The 21,300-nt window shown below is 38.0% G+C and overlaps 1 protein-coding gene across 2 annotated transcripts in view; it reads right to left on the bottom strand.

Annotated features, from left to right (window-relative positions):
• Positions 1-20,317, bottom strand: part of pip5k1bb (phosphatidylinositol-4-phosphate 5-kinase, type I, beta b) — a 60,829-nt gene extending 40,512 nt beyond the window's left edge. Inside the window, exon 1 of one of the 2 annotated variants that reach the window (XM_017685022.2) lies at positions 20,132-20,317. The gene's annotated coding sequence lies outside the window, so the exon portion shown is untranslated. The remainder of the gene's footprint in view (positions 1-20,131) is intronic. The other variant, XM_017685021.2, reaches the window with a different exon arrangement.
• Positions 20,318-21,300: the final 983 nt, after the last annotated feature.

The raw sequence follows: 21,300 nt of genomic DNA, 5'->3' as shown, positions 1-21,300 counted from the left end.
ATATAACTAATTTACTAGTGAAATAGAACCACTTTTATTAGTCAAATAAAAAAACTCTAATATTAAAAAAGACTCAACTTTACTATTAAAACAGAGCAAATTTTATTAATGAAACAGAGCCAACTTTACTAATGAAATTAGATCCAACTTTACTAATGAAATAGGGGCAACTTTATTAATGAAATAGAGCCAAATTTACTAATAAAATTGGGGCAACTTCACTAATGAAATAGGGGTAACTTTACTAATGAAATAGAGCCAACTTTACTAATGAAATAGAGCCAACTTTACTAATGAAATAGAATAAACTTTTCTCATGAAACAGAGCCAACTTTCCTAATGAAATTGAGCCAACTATATTAACGAAATAGGGGCAACTTTATTAATGAAATAGAGCCAAATTTACTAATAAAATTGGGGCAACTTCACTAATGAAATGGGGGTAACTTTACTAATGAAATAGAGCCACCTTTACCAAAGAAATGGGGCAACTTTACTAATGAAATAGGGCAGACTTTACTTATGAAATAGAGCCAACGTTACTAATGAAATAAAGCAACTTTTACAAGTGAAATAGAACCAACTTTACTAATGAAATAGAACCAACGTTACTAATGAAATAAAACAACTTTTACTAGTGAAACAGAACCAACATTTCAAATGAAACATAAACTTCACTAGTGAAACAAAGCCAAGTTTACTAATGAAATAGAGCCAACTCTACTTCATAGAACTGCAGAGCAACTTCTTAGTGCATATAGCATTGATCAACATACAAACTGAAGTTTGTTAAGGTCTGTTCTTCTATATTTGGGATCCTTTCGTTCTAAAATTAAAGGCCAAAGCAAGTAAGAGGTGCAAAAGCAAAGCTGTCCTGCTGGAGAAATATCAGAATATGGCAGAACGGAACCAACAGGAGCCAAATGTCACAGACTGAAATGGAACTGAGGAATAAATAGTTTTCTTTTCCTCACAAATAGAAGTAAAAATATTATCATTTGACAATGCTCAAAATATTTTAATATGTACACAGAGCTTAATAAATGTACTACTTACTACCCACCTCTGCTCTAATACAGTAGAGGTGTAACTACACATGTAGGACACATTGGTAGTCTTCTTACAATGCTGACATTTAAAATCCTCTGTTGCAGCACTGAAAGGTGGCCTGGAGATGATCCCTCTCTATGGCTTTTAGGGACTATGTCTCTGAGATGCTATGCCAGAGACTAGGAGGGGACTGTTGAGAACACTTGTCTCTTTATCATCATAACACTTTTCTATCTGTCCTGTCTCTCTGTGGTTGCTATGAGCTCAGGAGCAATGTCTGTAAACAGAGTAGCAGGCAGAGAGAGAGAGGGGAAGAGAACTGAAGACTGAGCTGACAAGAGATAATGTGCATTATTTCATTTAAGGTCTCATTTAAAAGCAGTTTGTTTTTACATAATTTGAAAAGGCTAGCTGCCCACAGCCAATTTTTTTGTCAAATGGACCAATAGATATGGTCTAATATTACTTTGAATAAAATCTTTTTACAATAACTTTCACTGAAAGTTAAGAATGTTTTTGATTGATTTTTGGGAGATACAAAAATCGATATTTTAACCCTAACCCTAGATATTTCATTCCAACAGCGAAAACATGTTTTATTAAATGATTTCTAACTCAGGGTCTTTTTAAATAAGCAGAGAAACTGTCAAGTGCAAATTATAAAATGTTCAATTTGTACTATATTTGTGTTTGTAATTATAAGATGTTTTACTATGATACCATATGCAATACATATTGTTATCGAGATAAATTATTTCATAATGCTTTTCTGATTGTGCATATCATCAATATATGTAGAACATCTGCCTGTTTCATCATATAGAGAGCATAATAAGTCCAATTTAACTAGATGGGACTGGAGGTTAGGGAACTGGGCTGGAGGTTAGGTAACCGGCGCAAGGCACCTACCCCCAACATCTCCCTGTGCGCTGTGGATAGGGCTGCCCACCACTCTAGGCAAGTGTGCTCACTGTCCCCTAGTGTGTGTGTGTGTGTGTGTGTGTGTGTGTGTGTGTGTGTGTGTGTGTGTGTGCTCACTAGTGTATATGTGCTGTTTCACTTTGCGGAAGAGTTAAATGCGGAGGTGAAATTTCTACATTGTGGGACTAATAAGGGTAACTTAACCTATATTTAGTGCAACACAGTATGCCAAATATTGAATAGAAATCACTGTATTCACAGTTTTTATAGGATTTTTTAATTTAAATGTAGAAAAATAAACATCATGACATTTCGTTTTATTGTGGAAATTTCTTGATATATTACAATATTCTGTTTTTTTGCCATATTGTCCATCTCTATTGTAAAAAGAGTCTAGTTTTATGGAAAGAAAACTACTTTTGGTCATTTTTGACACCATAACTAATGAACAGAAGTGCTGACCTAACCTGTTGATACAGAATGTAAATACATATCATTAAGGAACTAAACAAGATTCATTAAATATGAATCATTCTGTAATGTAAGTCAAACAGCAATAATAAGTCTAGGCTTCTAAGGGTTAACGTGTTTTGTTATCAGGCAGCCTGATGGTCAGCTGGATGGCGGTGCCTCAGTTGTTATGTTATCCATACTGATAACAGGAAAGTTACCACTTCAGCCCTCATGTTGGACACGTGTGAATTTTGACCAATCACCTACTGCCTTTGGCCTTACTGCTTTTTCTGCTTTTCCTCATTGCTGCCATGGCCCTGAGTTTAGCTCTTAACCCTGCCCTGCCCTGGCATCATACTGAGAGGAGCTGTAAATTCCTGTGATAAAATCCTATACTGAATAACAGGTAATCTGCTGGAGCAATATACAGGAGCACTGAGGACCATCTAAGATTTAGGTCTACTGCGCGCATGATGATAGCATTAATGCCTTATCAGCCTGAAAAAGGTCCACAGTCCATCAGGAGCTGTTTAGTCCTTGTAAGGCATGCTGTTCATCCTTTCCTTCATGTGTTTCCTTTTAAGAGCTGCCTAAAACAAAACACCTGATCCTTTTGGAAAGAGTCTTCTAACACTGACAGATTGAAGTGTCTGATTATAGAGTACATTTCAACAGTTTTGGCACAAACAATCTCTGTTTGTTATGTCTGATAGGCTTCTAGTATTTACACATGGCCCTGTGGCATGTGTGACTCTTAAAAAAAAGGTGCCCAAAGGGCCCATGTCCCCACTTGTCTACAAAAACGACCAGATGGAGAAGAGCTTTAGAAGCAATAAATATTTAGAATGCTTTTATAGTACTTCATCAAAATCATCAAAAGAAACACTATCAATGCTTGTTTATGAACTATTTTAGAATCAGTGTATGGCATGTAGCAAACACACTCATTAGATGATTTCTAAGAGGACCAAAATTAACAGCTTCTTTACAAACACTAAGGTTCCTGCTAAAGCCTGAGTAGACCAATAAACCAAAGTGATGGGCCAGTTATTAATCTCAGTGTTACTGAGCTCTGCTAAAGCCTGAGTAGACCGATAAACCAAAGTGATGGTCAGTTATTAATCTCAGTGTTACTGAGGTCTTTTGAATGCATGAATTGAGTAAAGAAAGAAATATTTTTCCATGTGCTCTATCAATATGAAGTCTATATTCTAAATAGATTCTGGATATGTCACTTTTGTATCTGTTGTAACAGAATATATTACTGAATACATTTAGGACAATGTATTCCGTTTTCAGCCATCACTACTTTTTTAAAGTACTTTGCTTAACCCTGGCATTACGTGCAGCCATGAAATTATGAATTACTGCCAAAATCTTTTTTCTGCAGTTATCAGATTACTTTGCATGAAAAAAGTAACCAATGATGTTTTTCATCCAGCAGTCATCTCTCTGTGAACAAACACCTGTATACCAAGGAATTCCGTTAAAGTTCTTGCAGTAAACGTAACATGAGCACTAAGAATGAGAGTGTATTGGTGCATATGAGTGTCCATAAAAAAATGAGTAATAAAGGGAATTTATAGTGCCAAGAAACATCCTGGTGATGACCAGTTTACTGGAACAACTATTCAGGATTTAATCTTAATCACGTTGATGTTCTTAATACTTCCACATTACCACTGAAGCGTGAAGCCTGAAGTTTTATACTCGTCCCACACTAATTGAGGGCTTAAAGCTATGGCACAGGATGAAGACCTGGTCTCCAGCTCAGCAGGCCAACATGGGCACACTCTTTGTTCATAGCTGGAGGCTCAATCTTCAGTGCGCTAATTGGACACAATGACACTGATTGTGAAAAGGGTTTACCATCCTGTATAAAAAGTTTTCTCGCCAAAGGCCGTAATAGTATATTGTGTTATGAAACACTTTTAGGAGGCTCCCATTTCAAACATGCCATGGGGCTTTAACAGGGCCTAGTGTTGCAAACTGATGGAAACTGTTAGTACTGAGCATATAATAAGTTGTTAAATGAAAAAAAAAAAGTTATTTTGTTAGATACATCTTTGACAAGAAAACTGCTTAAACTAGTGCTATGAATTGGAATAAGTTAGCCATATCCTGGCTAAATACACTAAATGAATTACTCGGCAAAAAGTCAAATTTACACATTTTTAATCCTTACCTCAATGATACCATGATCGACCAAGACACATTTGTTATCTGAAGTTTGCTTCTGACAAAATATGATGTTATCTAAAATAGAAAAAATTATATACACAATTCAGGCTACAAGATGGCCACTGCTACTGTTGCTTTTTAGCTATGCTGTGTAGTTTTGTCAGTATTTATAGATAGCAGTATAGCAATCAGTGCCAGATTCCACATCAGCGAGTTTTATTTGAAATTACTTAACAACTTGATAATTTAGGTAAGTAAATGATGATTAGCATTGCAGTTTGCATGATGCTAACTGGTGAGGTATAACTGTCTATTACTTGTTAGCTACATTAGCTTTGTCGATCCAGTGCAAAACTGAGACAAACTTTGAACACCCCTGCAAGTTTCTCTTTACCTCAAATGTAGTCAAGACACAAGATAAGTTTGGTGGTCGAAGTTTGCCTCAGTTTTGCACTGCATCGACAAAGCTAATGTAGCTAAAAGGCGAGGTATAACCATCTATTACTAGTTAGCTACATTAGCTTTATTGCTCCAGTGCAAAAATGAAGCAAAATTCGAACACCAAACCTGCCCTGTGTCTTGACTACATTCGAGGTGAAGGGAAACTTGTAGGGGTGTTACGATTCACAATATTTATTATTTCATTCAATAGGTTGTACACTGTTACACTGTTGTCTCAATTGTGGCTGAAGATTTCCCTGATACTAATATGTTAATGTTTTTACATTGTTGTCGATAATTCAACATTTTAAACAAAAGTTGTGTCAAATGTGTTATGTGCCGTGGTTTTTGGTGTTATATCATGTTTAACCTCAGTGGTACAATGGCAGCTGTGGATAACCCCCCGCTTGTTCCCCTCATCTCATAGCTAGCCCCCAAGCATTAAGAGCTACATGCTGTAAGTGCGCACAAGCTGTGTAATAAAGAGCATTTCCATTCCAAGGTGTTTTTAGGTCACTCCTTTTTCTTGCCAACATCATATGTTAGCCCCATGTTAACACATGAGGCACAAGCTAACAGGCTAGTCACAATACAATGATACAATATTCAGTATTTTATGTTGTATATCTTTTTTTTTTTTGACCAAATTATATGTATCCACTAAACTAACGGTGACAGGGTGAATCCTTCCAGACACACAGTACTAGTTATGCTTCAGTCCTCAAAGCCAGTATGGCACACTTTGCCTTTCTTCAGCGTAATTTCAGATTTTGGAGTTAAACCTTCTGTGTGACGCAAGCATGTTCACAAATGCAAATCCACTGTGCATTGGAAACTATCAGTAGCACATGTCACCACAGGAGACAAAAACGGCCATTGAGGCTAATTTTAGCCTCCGCAGAGCACTGCCTGTTTGGGGTGGACTCGAGCACACACCTAATGGACATGAGCACACACCTCATGAGCAACTATTAGAGAATTATGAGGCATTCAGAAAAAGTTTCAGGACTGGAGGCTGGCCAGTGCTCTCTGATACGCTGGCCAGGGCGTGAGGAGGATGGCGTGAGAGATAAGGAGGAAGGAGAAGAAGAAAAACAGCAGAGAGAAAGAGAGAGGGTGCTGTGGCTGTTTAAGTCTGTTTACTATTCTAGGCGGGTCCCACTCTGCATGCGGCGAGCAGCGTGAGGAGGCTGATTAGGACAAAGCCTGCAGGCCAAGTGACTAGAGGCAAGGGCAGCAGAGAGAGAGAGAGAGAGACAGACAGACAGAGAGAGAGAGAGAGAGAGACAGCAGAGAGGAGAGAAAAGAAAGAAAGAATGAATAGGGAGAGATAAGGAAGAGGGGACAGGAAAGACTAAATGAGAGGAAGGAAAGGAGAGGATGAGGGAGAGAGAAAGACAGATGAGAGGAAAGAGTGGGGGCAGATGGGGAAGTAGGTATAGAGAAGATACGAGAGAGACATGAGAAAGGTGAGAAACAGGAGAGAAGCAAAACGAGAGCAGAAAGAGGAGGAAAGAAAAAACGGAGAGATAAGGAAGTGATCAGGGAAAAGAGCAGGAAAGAAAAGGAAAGGAAAGAGAAGGAGAGGGAAACGGTTGAGGAAGAAGTGGTAACGGAAAGGGAAAAGAGGAAGAGGAGAGAGGAGGAGAGTCTGAAGGGTGGAGGGGGAAAGTGGAAAAAAAGAGGAAAAAGGGAAGACAGGAGAAGAAAGAGGAGGGACAGGAAAACAGGTGAGGAAGAAAGGGAGATGGAAGGGGAATTAGAAAGCGGAAACAAAGAAGTAGAACTAGGAGAGATGAGGGGGAAGAGGTGGAGAGGAGAGAGAAAGAAGACTGAAAAAAGCAGTAAAAATATGTGCATGTCTGCTTAAAATGCACAAAAAGAAAGAAAAACACAAATAAGCTACCAGAACAGACTTGCAAAGATGTTTAAAAAGGGCTCTTTTAAATTTGCCTGTCTGACATTTACCATTTGCTGTCCTCCAGGACTTGTGCAGTAAAAAAACTGTGATTTAAGACACTGTAATGCATCATAAGCAGGTGAGCTGGATGTGTTCTAATCATAAAGCCAATTTCAGGCACCTTTTAATGTATCTTTCTTACGTTTTTTAGAGTTCTAAAATGATCACGGTCCCAGATGAGCACTCTTATATTGGAGAGTAAGACAGTTGGGTCGTACTTATGCTACATTCATGAACAAGTGGGAATTGTGAAGTTTTAGACTTCAAAGTAGGAAGATCCATTTGGATAGTTATCCAACTTGTAATTCCTACAAAGAGAGTCAGTTTCTCTAGAGCTCCGACTCCTCTGAGTCACAATTCTACAATGTCAGGTCAATAAGGAAGCGCCCATTGAACAGGAAGCAATAAAGGGGGTTTAAGCTTTTTGGGCAGACCTCTGAGCCAATGTTCGTGTATGATATGCTATTTGTGTATATCACATCACTAAATTCAGTAGGATCTTCTTCTTTCGGCTGCTCCCTTTAGGGGTCGCCACAGCGGATCATCTGCCTCCATCTTGCCCTATCCACTGCCTCCTCTACTTTCACACCAACCATCTCCATGTCCACCTTCACTACATCCATAAACCTTCTCTGAGGTCTACCTCTTCTCCTTCTACCCGGCAGCTCCATCTCCAACATTCTTTGCCAATGTCCAAACCATCTCAACCTGACCTCTCTGGCTTTATCTCCAAACTACTCCACCTTCACTGTCCCTCTGATCTGCTCACTAAATTCAGAAGGATAATTGGATACAATATTTGTTTGTAGTTGCTCTGAGTACATTAAATACTCAAATCACCATCAAATATCTGTTCAAAATATTGGTCAAATTTAAAAATCTGTCCAATGCCGATTTTTTAAACTAAATATCTGCTGACACCACTATGATTCCGATATCGTCGTGCAGCCCTAGCTAGATTACTGTCCAGCTTTCCTGCCTTCAAACTGCTGCATGAACGCTTTGAAGTGGGAAGCTGGAAGCTCAGAGTTTGAAAGGTCTGTACCCTCAGTTGTCATGAATACAGCAACAGTTAGTAGACTAAATATATTATCAACACAATTATTGTTAAAAGTAGTCCAAAAGACTGAACTGTGCTGTGAAATGATGTGTACATATGAATCAATCAAGTAAATTTAGTGCTAAGGTCAAGGGTTTCATTTTGCTGTTGCTACTTGCACTGGTCTTCACATGCCTTTTCACATTTGGGCTGAACTCCCGCTCAGAGATAACAGGCCTTCTTCTGTTCTTTCTCGTCCCACTACTGTTGATCTGTGGAGCAGTGAGCAAAGGCACTGTTACTGACTCACTTCTGCAGTGATATGAGCAGTATGGAACCAGTAAAATGGGCAAATGGACAAAAGACAAAAGGTAATGGAGCAGGGAACTATTTACAAAGCAATGGAACCAAGATCTCAAGGGTCCTCCAAGGGTCTGCTTTGATCAAACAGCCACTGAAGTGCCATTATGCTTTAAGAGCTATGGCACTTTTGCCACTGCAGGATGAAGTGTTATGGCACAGAATAAAAAACTCTCACATCACACTACATAGTTTGACAACCATGTGATGTGCTTCAGTGGTCATGTGCACGCAGAATAGATTACAGTTAAGCTTTGCTTCTTGTATATGAGAAGGTACTGGCATCTGGACAAAGGATTGTTGGTGTAAAGGATTCAAGATGTCCTGTGGATGGAGACCATATTCTTAAAACTAAAGATACTAAAATGGGTCCTTAAAGATCCTTTTTTTGTGACTGAGATGTATCAATGTGAAGAACCTTTTCAGTCTAGAGAAAATCCATCCATTTTTAGAAATATTTATTTATGAGTCTATCATTCTCCAAGGCAACTAATGAGCAAGACTAATGGCCACCTGGAAAAGCCTACAACAATCGGAGCATTTCCAGGAAGCCTCTAGTCCACTTGGGAGATGTTGCTACTGGACACAATTAAAGCTATTTTCCCCGAAGATGAAAAAGGCCGGATATACGCATGTTTAGGTTCTATTAATGTTATGCAACCAATGACGTGAACGTTAGTGTCCACATTAACTGCAAGAACAATCTCCAATGAGGCTCAAAACAGGTAGCGTTCACAGTTCCGCGCGGACGTTTAAAGATATATGGTCCAGACACACAGGGGGGCTGAGGGCGAGGTCTACAATAGGCTCATCATCTGCCCTCTGTTCAGGCCCAATAGTATTTCTTTTCCTTCCTGGTTGGCTCTCAAACAGACGAGCATATTCCATAATGGCGTCATGTTCTTTATGTCTATTCAGAGGCTACATCACCATGAAAATGCTCCACTGAAACCCTTTTTTTAGTACAGGCCGAGGTTTAATCTGTGCCCAGAGGGCAGTATTGTGTTCGGAACGGTACATCTATCTCTGTTCAACATGTAAATGTAGCCCATCTCTTTTTTTGAACTGCTTCCATCTGTTGTCTTTGTATGATGTGAGAAAGAACATGGTTTCCCAGATCAAACAGTGTCACAGGCATTACATAAGAAAGGGACAGTTTTACCGACATTTCAAAGCACTTTCAACAGAAAATCCCTACTGGTGGTACAACAGAGTCCCAAATTAGGCCTAAACAACAATAACTGCATTCATAAAGCTGCTCCATGCAGCATTGTTCCACCTAGAACCTACAATTCTAGATATTTGCCTTTAATACAGGCAATGAATATATGAAAAGAGTAATGGCTCAAAGAGCAGAAAGACTTAAATGTGGAAACGTGAGGTGAGCATGAATCAGCAAACGGAGAGGATATCAGCACTTCATTGTTTGTCCCAACCCTGAGTCAACAAACCAATCAGTAATAATGTTTGACTTCTCAAAAGTGGAGTGTCAAACCTATAAAAGAATCATAACACCTTCAAAAGGTACACGTGGCACAAGGAAAGGAACTGAAGTAAAAACAAAGCGTAACAACTAGAGCTAATACAAATGTTCAGCACTCTACAAACATCTGACACCACCTTTATTTATTTAACGTCCAGTCAAAAGAAGAATTCAAACACAGAAACTGCTGGTGTTCTCAAAACAATAGACTAGCCACCCCAGAGTCAGGACCACAACATTGTTGAATGTGTTTAGGATTATACGGATCATGAGAAGAAGAAAATGCAACCAACTTCTAAGACTGAACTTTGGAGGTGTGGAAAAATAACCCTGCAGATTTCTATGAAAAGCTGAAAGTGACGCCTGAAATAATAGAAGCTGTAAAAAGGCAAAGAGTGGACACACTAAATACTAAAAGCTGTATCTAACTGGCTACTGGTTACTACGCAGATATATATCTTTAGATTTCACTAACAACATCAAAGAATATACATTTCCTGCAGTTAAATCTGAACTAATTAATTCCTTAACAAGATGGAAAAATCCACATTGAGCCCCCTCTCTCTTAACATAGCCCACCACGCCAGCCCACGGTAAAGACAGCTTGCACACATGCCTTGAGCATGCGGGACTGATTCTAACTAAACAAGGAAGAATCCGGCGCAGTGTTATGTAAGCTGTGTCAAATGAAGCTCACATGCTGTTCATTTCATTATCATGCTGATCCACTGATTGAGGCAGGTCACTGAGGCTTTGACACTGAGCAACACACTTTGACCTTTCATGATACAAATAAGTCAGACAAGCAGTACAAAAAAAGGTCAAATTTCATCCAACACTCCGCCAAACAATGCAGCTCCACCGTACAAGTATATCAAAAAGAAATTTCCACTGCAAAAAATAGCAAATGATCATATATGAGCTTTGCGAGGCTTGACCATGAGTGAGGATGGGGAGCAGAAATGAACAATGGGCAGCAGGACTCACTGGTGTCCTTGAAGACGGAGGTTTCTGATTAAAAGGGCAGTCCGCCCTTTGCACAAACCACAAAGTAGACAACAACCAATGAAACGAAATCTAAAATGATGAAACATGAGGAAACTATCACCTCCTCTTGAAAATGATAAATATCTAGCTTAAGGATACTCAAAAAAACTAAATTAATTAATTGAAATTAAGCACAACTTAAGTATTAACAAACTTAATTCTTGCCAAAGCTTTTTGATCACAACACCTGATATATTACACTTAAAAAACATGCTATTTGAACAATTATACCTTCTTCAGCTGTCAGTTTAGCAATACTGGTTTTTAAATCAGTTATATAGAATTTCCATGCACGACAGAAGTGCTCGCCCCACAGTCATGTGTAAAGGGTGAGCACATATTTTGAGGTAAAAACACATTTTCTCCCATTTTAACTACAATAATCTATACACAACTATGGAATATATACATTAAATGACATAAAGAAAACAGATGGCAAATAAATATTATAAAATATAGAATGAAAGTTGTGGTCCCCAGGAGTCACTGGTGTTACCGCATAACAAAAAATCTCTTATTTTGAAATAGAAATCACACTGATAACATCACTTGATTTCCTTTTACCTGATTTCAGAGGATCTATGAAAAAGTACACAGTGTCTTTCATTTTTCATTTAGCTCATGATTTCATATGAAGCTTTTAGTTGAAGCCACTGGTGGGACCTACTTTATTGTTAGGTGAAATAGAAATAGAAAAATAGAATACAAATGGATTAAATTACATATTTTAGTGGATATTACATGACTGACAACACGTGGTTAGATGTCCTGTAGTGGTTATTTTGTAAAATGCAGCTGTCATTAAAAATGTCTCTGGTGTTACCTTTCTTATGTGTAACACCAATGAGGATTGGTAACACCAGTGACACCTGTAGTAACCACCTTTCTGTAGAGTGACCCATATACGCAGGACAAAATGTATAGGCTTGAACTCGTCTGCTAAACAAAAAGCAGAACATAAGGGCAACTTTCTAAAAACATCACTCATTTACTGGGTTTACTGTCAGTGTCTTTTGTAACACATTTGGAGAGATACAGGAACTTAATTCTGGTTCCTTGTTGTGACAAAGATTTGGTCATCCATGTGACTTGCAGACAACCAGTAATATATCACTTAATAGTAATAGTAATAGTGATATATCACTGTGGTAGTGTGGTATGACGGTAACGTATTAACACTAAAAACCTTTATATTAAACCGAAAGTTCAGAGTGTTGACTGTGTTAACTTTGTACAGGAGTGGGGCTGCATATGAAGGTAGAGTAGAACAGCCAGATGCGTTAGAACAGAGAATTTGCATCCACTGATTTCCAATTCAAAAACACTGGCACGATAACCTTTGGCTAAAATGACTGCACGACAAGCTGAAAGCACAAAAGCACCCACGCAAAGTCATCACTCCAAACACACCCTTCCTCCTCAATACCAGACTGAAGCCCCCTCAGTGCCTCTCATACCACAGCACTTCATATCATCCACTCACTAAATACTGAGGCAAACATGCTGTACCTGTTTGTTGGGCCTACTTGGAGTTAGCACACCATGGAAGGCACTGCTAAGCTTCTGATCTACAAATGTATATTATACAATTAGCACATAAAGATACTAACTTAACAGGGATTTTGTTAATACAATATCTTCAACATGATGAAAAGAGTAGGGTGTGAAATTCATATTTTTGTCTTGTTCTCTATCTGTTCTACAACACCAAGCAACTGTTCTGCATGTTCATTATTCTTAAAGGAGAACACAGTATGTCACTTATGATTGAAAAAAATAAAAACAGACATTTGTGATAACAATAATGTTGCATATTAAAACTATTCATTTTGGATAGAGGTGGGCAATGTCCCAAAATGATTTATCACAATACTTCAGGATGTTTTTAACTATACATGATTAGCCATGATATTTATTAAGTTAAAAAAGACAAAGTTGTGCCAAAGTTTAAAAATGAAAAAAGATTCATTTAAACAAACTACACTGTTTTTAAGGACTAAATAAATCCAATTAAACAGCTTTTAAGTACTGACAATATCCACGATATGCTCAGAAAACTATACTGTGACATATTGTGACATAATTTGTCAAGATAACAATAAAGATTTATCATATTGCCCAGCTCTAATACTGGCTGATATTAGGGACAGTTACCTGAGTGTTCGGTTAACTGTTGGAGGCGCCAGTATTCGGAAAATGAATGTATTTGTGATTAAGTATGCTACACTGAAGCACACTGCCACGGACGCGTTGTTTAGGATGTGACTGAGAAAGAATACATGACGAGGCTTTTCTGCTAGGTAGCTAACTAGGCTACCTACTCTAGCAGATGTTAGCTAACTAGGTAGCTACGTACAGAAACAGTGAAAAGATACCATTATTTCTATGATAAATACCATGCTAGCACATGAACCGCTGAAGTACAAATACCTTGTGTAGAACATCGAGTCCTCATAGACATACAACAATGAGGCTATTTAGCTCTGTTATCTCTAAGCTGACCAGAATTCCCTGATTTTGAACAAACATGGTTTTGACGAAATTGTGTTTTTTTTACTTTCCTGCAGTTAACCATACTCTTACAGCGCACTGAATATCAAAATTAGCTGCACATCCCTAGATTTATTTTACATTTATACTCCAGTGCATCTTAGATTATTTGTGGTATTCAGGCCTTTAGCTCAGCTCCTAATGTCTTAGACCAATGGGAGAGCAAGTTTAGCCGTATCTACCTGGGTACCATGGGGATAAAATCCTGATTAGACAAGTTTCCACTTGACATTTCAAGAATTTAATCCCTTTGTTTCCAACCGAAACTTGCCTATGAAATAAGTGTAGTACTTTAATACTTGCACAGTTTACATATAAGCAGTATTATTATTATTATTATTATTATTATTATTATTGTTATTAAATGCCATCAAGTGGATTCTGATTTCTGGTGAACACATGAATGGTTGTTTCTTCAGAATCATACAAGCACGATTCTACTGAATAAAAAGGAACTTAAAATTGTAGACATGTTCTTTTAGGTTCCTAGAAATGATGATGCCTTCTCATAGACTACTCAAGGCATAGAAGGCCCTGAGGTTTCCTCTATCTATATATATATATCATATAATATTTAGTCAATGGTTCCAACTCCTCTTTCTTGTAGTTTCTCACTTCATACAGCTTGTGAATTCTTGTTACAGTGGAGGATCTTGAGGGGAACTGGCTGTTTTCCACTTTACTATTGATTTTGCTAGTTTGCTGCTTGTTAAATTATTTACACGTCTCCCAAGAGTACTATCCAGCCTAGTTTGCTCAAGGTGCTGACTGTGCTTTAAATGCCACTTAAAAAATAAGAGGGTTACAAATGTGAACTGTGTCATAGTAATACACAGTGCATGAGCAGCTGGGTTTCAGCCTGCACTACTACAGATTATCTGAAGCGTCAAACCAGGAAAATGAATTAACGATGTTAACTGACAGCTTTAGACTGTTTATAATCCTAATTTTTAAATAATACATTCAGTTTAGCATTTTAGGAGTACTGATGATGCCCATGACTATTATTGTCACGTAATTAATCATGACAATGTCAACATGTCTTTTTTTTTTTTTTTGCCAATATAAATAAACCCATGGGTCTCCAATGGCAATAGATGACATTATTGGCCATATGTAAGATATTATTATGTTTTTTATTTTATTTTTATTGCTCCATCCAAGCACAGCCTCTCCAAAGCAGAAGAGAATATGTCACTCATGTTACAGTGGGTTAAATAAACCACAACGCAGAACCGCAGACAGGAAGCGTAAATATGAATGTTATGCTCTACTTCATTTAGATAACCTTGGCTATATCATCATACATAACTGAGCAAACATTGCATTTGTATGAGTGAAACTTCAACCCACTTTGTGTCACTTTATTTGCTATTTTTGAGACAATATAATTTCTATTTTCAAGCACTATTAAACCATTAAATTTCCACCATTCTTTTAATCTCAAACCTCTCTGAGTCACTTTGCTTACATCACAACGATTGAATTACACATACATTTTGACAAATAGGTGAAGTGCATGCTCCAGTGTTTTTCAGCCTAATCAATATCTGCCACATCTTCTGGCATATGGTCGATGTTGCACTTAGTGAAAGAACAAGAAAGTGTTGTCTTGAGTCACATTATAAATAGAACACACTGGGCAGGTACTAAAGCATCTGCCCTTTAGCTTCCATTAAAAGTATGTTAAGAGTCAGTGTGTTTCTGTTCTTCTATGTCCTGCACTGATCTTGTCAGTGGCAATCGACTGAATGCTACAGACTCAGTAGATCAATATTAGACTGAAAAAACAGTGGAATATCCCTTTAATATATGAATGTCTCTGTATGCCACTATTTTTCATATGTTAATATTATACTTAGCCTCTGTGACTCCATTCTCAATGTGGTGTTTAGATGAACTGGTAATGGGCTAAGCTTACATTAGTCTGCTCACAAGCCTGAAACAGTGATGCTGCTGTTTTAAACACTATCTAGCCCTGGCTATTAATATGCATAAGCTGACCTATTACTTCATATTAAAAACCACAGACTGGTCTCAAGCCACTGGAACAGGGCGAGACAGACTGCAGTGGTGAAGTGCATGAGTGTTCTGCTAGTCAGTGATAGGAAGACAGTGGCGGAATGTCGCACGGTACTGTGGGAAGAGTGAAAATGTTCTACTGCTGTAGTTGAAGGACCTGTGAGGGATAAGACTTACACTTCAGTAAAAATATAGTTTGTGTTATTAATGTGCTTCAAAGCTTTTTCGAGTACACCTGCCAAATACATTCGGTCTGTATTAGACTTTCAGTGGCTTTGACAATGTCAAGCTCACAATCATTTCCATGTCAATATTATGATGGATACACAATATGTATTACAATACTTAGTACTTCAGAAGTTTGCAAACAGTCTGGATATGACAAAATGGACCTGCAAAATGGCAGTGGCCCATTTTTAAAGGTAGTGAAAATCTGAGGATAATGGCTTCTTTTTAAATCAAGCTTTGTACAAATGAACTATTTTAGAAAGAACGGGATGTAAATAACAATTGTTTAAGATAAAACGATGTCAACCCTAAACACTAAATAAAGATTCGTTTGAAAAAGCAGAGCATTTTGTTGTATATACGAATTCATCAGTTTCTTATTTTAATAAAATTACTTTCAACATTTGAATACAGGGTTCACATGAACCTAAACAGGGAAATAATATGATTTACATCAAGTGAATACAGTTTCAAATTTGCATTTCTGACATCCAGTGAGAACAACAGTGGCTGCATGTTCCAACCAATGAATGTATACATTATATATCAGCGGCTAACAAGGACTGCTAGAGGTAGGCCTTCAGTTCAGAACCTAAATATCAAAACTCAGCCTATAAACCACCTCTACAATAACGACAATTTCTACTAACACCCCTGAAGGATTCTAGTAGCATGTCAGCACTAAATTACTGGTATTGTATATGAATGTTTTTGGCTATTCTACATTAGCCACCAATATTTGAAGCCTGTCGTAGACATTCCATGCTCTATTTGAAGCCTGTCACTGCCATATTAACATGCCTGGTACCTGGTATTTTTCAGTTTTACAGTCATTCTTTCAGTAAAGAGCCCTGACATGGAGCTGCCACTGTTTTCTATTTCTAACAACTGACCGAAACCTGTTTTGACATGTATCACTGGAATAACATATATCTGACGGGAAATCAAAAATGACATTGGTAGATTCCATTCTCACTACCTAATTATGTTAGCAGTTAATGTGATGCATTAGGCCTTTAGTTCAGCTCCTAATGTCTTAAACCAATGGGAGAGCAAGTTTAGCCGTATCTACCCAGGTACCATCGGAAAAAAATTCTGACTAGACAAGTTTCCACTGGAAATTTTAAGAATTTAATCCCTTTGTTTCCAACCGAAACTTACCTATGAAATAAGTGTAGTACTTTAATACTTGCACAGTTTACATATAAGCAGTATTATTCATATTATTATCATTATTATTATTGTTATTAAATGCCATCAAGTGGATTCTGATTTCTGGTGACCATATGAATGGTTGTTTCTGCAGAATCATACAAGCACGATTCAACTGAATAAAAATGTTAACAATTAAATTTTAATACAATTAAAATTGTAGACATGTTCTTTTAGGTTCCCAGAAATTATTATGCCTTCTCTGAAGGCATAGAAGGCCCTGAGGTTTCCTCTATGATATATATCATATAATATTTAGTCAATGGTTCCAACTCCTTTTTATTGTAGTCTCTCACTTCATGCAGCTTGTGAATTCTTGTTACAGTGGAGGGTCTTCAGGGGAACTGGCATTTTTCACTTTACTACTGATTTTGTTAGTTTGCTGCTTGTTGATTTATCTACAGGTCTTCCAAGAGTATTGTCCAGCATAGTCTGCTGAAGGTGCTGATTGTGCTTTATTGTCTTATTATTGTCACATAATTAATCATGACAATGTTAACATGTCATCATATCGCCCATCCATACTAACAGCACAGCTCCCATATACATAGAAAAACAATACAACAGATGTGGGGAACTGAAGACCGGATTCCAGCATAGTTTGGTAATTTCTCTGCTCTAGCACACCAGCTAAACCTGACAATTAACTGAGAAGTTTAATCAGGTATGCTTGAGCGGAAAATCACCAAACTGTGTCCTCCTCCAGGACTGGAGTGTCCCACCCCTGCAATATACCAAGGATTAACAGTTAGCAGTTAGCTTTTACTGTAATGCTTTATCATAATAAAAGTATGTTGGCCTGGTTGCCTGCCACAGAGCAGTTTCTGAAGAAGCCCTTGGTTCTGAGAAATGGTTGCTGACAGTAGTCTAATGCACTTTAAGCATAAACAATGTGCAGTGTCAGTGTAGACCTAAGTGAGACGAGTGACTCCCGAACATTGTCCAGAGGAATCAAACGAACTTGAGCATAAACACAAGAGGAATGCTTAGCACAGCCTCAAACAGATCGTCTTCCTCCAATTGTTCCTGACAATCATGTGACAAAAGTGCCTGCAAGTACAAAGCTGCTTCAATGACCCCACCATAGCGTCTTATGCCATGGGTCACATGAGTCTTTTGCGGCTGCTCTGCAATGTACATGAAAATGTTGAGACAACTGTGACAACTTTTTCAATAAATGCTGGAATCATGATATATGTGAACATGTACTAGTAAGGTTGTTCATTTGTAGGTGTCTATAGGGACAAAATATACATTTTAAGCTGAAAAAGTCCTACAAAAGTTTTATTAATAGAACTTTGATTTAATGTACATACACACACACACAGAGTTTGTATTGCTATCTTAGTAAGGTATTTCCAGTGATTTTTTTTTGTATTACTGTATCTAACTCAGTCATAGCTTTAAAGGGCCCCTAACATAAAAAATCTCACTTTTTTTTTGGAATGAAAAGGTTGGAAGTGGTATGTAAACTGTTAAAGTTTCAGAATGTCCAACTCACTGGTTATACCATACAGTCCATACACCAAAACTAAGCTGCAAAAGCAGCCTATGCTGAATTCAGTTTTTGTGATGTCACGAAAACCAGCACATTTTACACATATTCACCTATTCCTCCTACAAAAGTTTAGCCCTGCCGATTCACGTTAAAGTCATAAGGAGTGTTTCGTCCCGGATAGTCTCACAGGGCCAGACATGATCTCGTAACGACAACGTGTAGGAATAACCAAGAGAAATTCTGGGCTAAATGCGGATGAGAATGTAAATTTATTAGGGTGGGAACAAACTGAGTGTGAAATTTCTAAACCAATTTAATGCCTCGTGAAGCGAGAGCTTAAAGTAGGGGGGGATGAGGCACTCGTCAACATTGTCCAACAGACAACAAATCTCTTGTAAGCCCATGGACAGCAAGTTAGCGTAAGAGTCCCCCCAAAAAATGTAATTAAGCACGCAGATGTGTCACGTGTGCAGAGAACACGTTACATGCTGTAGAACAGGTGTTACTTCTTACAGGAGAGAACGGCTTCACTAGTGGTTTGCTAGCCAGCTTGATTTGCTTGTGTTACTGATTGTACACTGGAGGTTAAAAGAGCACAGAGCGAGGAACTTGCCGGCGGGTTTTAAACACTTGTTAGCGACAGATTTCACCACAACTGAGTGCCAAAAGTTTAATTTGTCTCCAGATGTGTATTCTCATTACCAGATCACGTCTGGCCCCAGGAGAGTACAGTCTGGACTGCTTTTTAAATGAGCCACCAAACAGGGCAGCCAATTAGAAAACAGGTACAGCCACAATGACAAAAATAGCATGTTTAATTAAAGAAGAGAGAGAGGTTTAAATGTGGCCATGTAGAAATGAATCATGACTGATTTTGGCACATAAAGCCACACACTGCCATAAATGTGGACCTCAGGGGGAAAAAACAAGAAAAAAATCGGGATATGGGCCCTTTGACCTCAGTGAATTAAAGTGTAGGATCTTTTTTAAAATTTTTGTAAAAAAGTATTTTTTCTTATAAGGTCCAAACGTCCCCGGGACATGAAAACAGTCCTATTTTCCAGTGGGACATCTGGTGTCTACAAATAGCTGCACAAACTCAAAGAGTTGCAGTTTTTCAGTTTTACAGGAAATTATCCCAGGGACAATAATTCATCCATTAATACACTTCATTTAAGACCTTTCTATCTGAAAACACTCAGAACCACCCTGGCCTTTCATGGCCTGTGTCAGGAATTGACTACAGGAACCAAAAGAAACAGAACTCTCTGTTCTGGGGGTCCAGCACTCCTGTACATTGCCCTATGGCTCATCAACACTCTTTGCACGTTTTAGGAGACCCTTCACACCACTGCCCTGCAATATTACATCACTTCCCACTCTTCCACACAGCCAAAGCCCCCAGCTCAGCAATGTGTCCACCAGACCGTATGACAGCTGAAGATTCTGTAGGTTATTCGCAGAGCAGGAACAGCAGCGGCGCTCATTCAGAAAGATGCTGAGGATTAACGCTGCCTCATCGCTCTTACAGCCAAGCTTCCTGCGCACTGCTTCCCCACAGACCCTCACATTAAACAGCTCAAATACAGCCCAGTGTAGCCAGCGGTAACCTCAGAGAGAAACTGGGAGCCATTACATAATACCCCGAAACAGCCCCCCTTCACCTAGGGCAGGTGGGCTACCTACCATCAGCTAGTCTCATAACAGTTCTTACTTGGATGTTCGTCTCTCGTCTTGCAGCTGGTAATCCAGTGAAAGTGTCCCAGGCGCGGCGTGTTCAGCGAGCGGGCAGCGGCGAGTTTCTTCTCTAGTTTTCGAAACGCGTAATGAAGAGAAGCTGAAGCGTCTCCGCCTCCCGACAGACAGACAGCCCATAGTTCAGGAATCCGACAGCCAAGTTTCTGCAGTTCACCAGCGCAGCAGGAGCAGCGCTCAGAAACGGCACAGCGGCCTCTGCTGGAGCACAGCGGCATTACAGCTCTCAAGGGAAGCCTGCGAGGATCCGCGAGAGCTCGCCTGCATCTATCTATCTATCTATCTATCTATCTATCTATCTATCTATCTATCTATCTATCTATCTATCTATCTATCTATCTATCTATCTATCTATCTATCTATCTTTTCATATTCCTATATTCCTTTCTTTCTTTCTTTCTTTCTTTTTTATTTTTTCTTTTTTCTTTCTTTCTTTATATATTCCTTTCTTTTTTCCTTTTCGTTCTTTCTTTCTTTCTTTCTTTCTTTCTTTCTTTCTTTCTTTCTTTCTATATTCCTTTCTTGTTCTTTCTTTCTTTCCTTCTTTCTTTCTTTCTATGTTCCTTTCTTTTTTCTTTTATTCTTTCTTTCTTTCTTTCTTTCTTTCCATATTCCTTTCTTTTTTCCTTTTTCTTTCTTTCTTTCTTTCTTTCTTTCTTTCTTTCTATATTCCTTTCTTGTTCTTTCTTTCTTTCATTCTTTCTATGTTCCTTTCTTTTTTCTTTTTTCCTTTTCTTTCTTTCTTTCTTTTTTCTTTCTATATTCCTTTCTTTTTCTTTCGTTCTTTTTTCTTTCTACATTCCTTTCTTTTTCTTTCTTTCTTTCTTTCTTTCTTTCTTTCTTTCTTTCTTTCTTTCTTTCTATATTTCTCTTTTTCTTTCTTTCTTTCTTTCTTTCTTTCTTTCTTTCTTTCTTTCTTTCTTTCTTTCTTTCTTTCTTTCTATATTCCTTTCTTTTTTCTTCTTTCTTTTTCTTTCTTTCTTTTTTCTTTCTTTCTTTCTATATTTCTTTCTTTTTTCTTCTTTCTTTTTCTTTCTTTCTTTTTTCTTTCTTTCTTTCTTTCTTTCTATATTTCTTTCTTTTTCTTTCTTTCTTTCTTT

The sequence above is a fragment of the Pygocentrus nattereri genome, chromosome 28 (genome assembly GCF_015220715.1).
Source record: "Pygocentrus nattereri isolate fPygNat1 chromosome 28, fPygNat1.pri, whole genome shotgun sequence".
Classification (NCBI taxonomy): domain Eukaryota; kingdom Metazoa; phylum Chordata; class Actinopteri; order Characiformes; family Serrasalmidae; genus Pygocentrus; species Pygocentrus nattereri.
Note: the sequence above shows the minus strand (reverse complement) of the source record. Positions and strands in the feature narration are given on the sequence as shown.